Below are 2211 nucleotides of genomic sequence, written 5' to 3' on the forward strand. Positions count from 1 at the left end.
TAAAATCATCCAGTGCAATGCCTGGCAAATTAGAAAAACTTGAGAAAGCCTGATGCCTCCAGGAATCTCCTGTGAATGTGCAAATAGCCTTAAGAGGGTGGGATAGCTGCATAAGCCTGTGAACTAACAATGCTCAGCTGTGGTCTGACAATTGCTCAGTGCTAATCAGTGAGCAAGTTATACCGCCTGTGGCATAAAGGGCCGTTGGTCGGAGACATTCTGAGCGTGGAAGTGGTAGTGGTGAGGTCCAGACGGGAGCAGAACGAAGGTGTATCTACACAGGGGTGCCTACACAGGAAGGTCCAGCCTCCTGGGAGCCACTGGAAGACAGCGGGACACCGCCCACCCTACCCTTCTCCCTCAGGCACTCTAGAGCAAGAGTCAACTTCTGCAGGTCTCAGGCTGGACTCTCACGAGGGCGTCAGCAGGCTCCGTCAGTTCCTCCATCCAACAGGTCAGTTGTTCGGGGAGAACTCGCATCAGTTCCGAGGCTTGCACAGAAGCTGGTTGTGTGTGAGAACAATGGCCCCGTTCCTGAGGCTGTTCAGGTGCAGAGAAAAGAGCATTAATAAATCAGAAATGGGATTTAATAATCCCGTGGCCGCTTCTGACCAGTCTGCATCAAGAGGGATGGGCCTGCGGGACTGAGTGAAATGATCTTTGGGGTGGAATGCTGTGTTTACCACCATGTCAGATAATATTGGGGCACCCCAGATTTCTGCCCAGGAGATAGTGGGGGTGTGGGTTCTTCTCTGGGACAGGAGGCACATGAGAAGTTTCTTAAAGGAAGAGGAGTTTCCTCTGAGTCTGGAAAGGTGAGCAGGGGGTCACCAGACATGAGATGGGAAGGGCATGCTCGGTGCAGAGGATAAGTAGACGTTCGTGAGTCACGACTTGGGAGCCAGCTTGGGAAGGTGACATCCACATCGGGGGAGGGCACACAGGTGTGGGACGGCCTGGCGGGTTTGGGGGACTGCTTGAAGTTCTGTGTGGTTGGAGTTCCAAGTACAGAAAAGGAGTGTCGTCCTGAGATTCTGAGGCTCAAAGCATGTGAACACCATGCCGAAGCTTTTGACCTCGTTTGCTGGTTGCGTTGGGTCACAGAAAGGTTGTAAGCAGGGAAAAAAACACTGAGGCTGACCAGACTCGGGGTCAGTCTGTTTTCCAGTGTCAGGGTATTTAATCTACCTCCTCCTAGGTGGCTGTGAGGATTACACGTGCTGTTGTTGTGTGTGGAAACATTTTGTGAACCGTAAATCATATTGACGTGAAATCTAGAAGCAGCAGTCTGCCCTTAAATGTCAGGGCAATGTATTGGTGACATGGAGGGATGAATAGGAGAAAGCCTGGGTTTGGGGTTCTGGCTCCGGCAGGGACTGACTGGTCCTCAGGTATGCAAGGTTCTTGGCACCAGTCTGCTCACCTGCAGAATGCCAACAGAGTGTCTGTCTCTCTGGGGGGTTGTCAGGCTCATGTCCCTGGTGTGCAGTGAACTCTTGCGTTAGGGTTCTTTGCTTGCTGGCAACACAAACTCGACTCTGGCTACTTAAGGATATAAGAAAATTAATGGAAGGTTATAGAAGTGTCCCGCATAAATTAAATAAAACACTCAGACACAAAAACTAAGCATATCAGATCTTAAGAAGGAATAGAGCTGAGTTCTGCCTGGACACAGGTGGTAGGAATTAATTAATAGATGACCCTTCAGGTTGTTGTTATCAGGAAGAAATCAGCTCTGACTGGTTCCTCTTTGTTTAAGTATGAGATTTAAATTGATTGGAGGATCTTGCTTGGGGTCTTATACCAAATCCTTGTTCAGGCATGGACTAACGGTGGGGGCAGGGATGCCTAATACCCCATCAAGGCTGATAAAACAGAGAAGGAGAAATTTTCAGAGGGCATCTGGTTTTTTTGTTACCAATATAAGAAGGAAGGGATGCAGGAAAGACAAAGACAGACCTTGACAATGCTTGGAAATGATGGCTGTCACAAGGCTCCCGAGGTGAGGATTTATCCCTGAGAAGTCTCCCTAGTTGTTTCTGTTCCTAATCGGCACTGTGAGAGGAAGTCCTGTGAGCGGAGACTGTGGAAGGCTGCCAGATGTTCCCTGTTTGTGCTCCCTTCCCACCACTTACTCTGTGGTGTTGACATGTCTGCTCATCTCTGATGTGTCCATGGGTTCCCGAGCCCCCTGGGGGTAGGATTCACATA

This window comes from Dama dama, chromosome 29 (genome assembly GCF_033118175.1).
Source record: "Dama dama isolate Ldn47 chromosome 29, ASM3311817v1, whole genome shotgun sequence".
In the NCBI taxonomy this organism is placed as follows: Eukaryota; Metazoa; Chordata; class Mammalia; order Artiodactyla; family Cervidae; genus Dama; species Dama dama.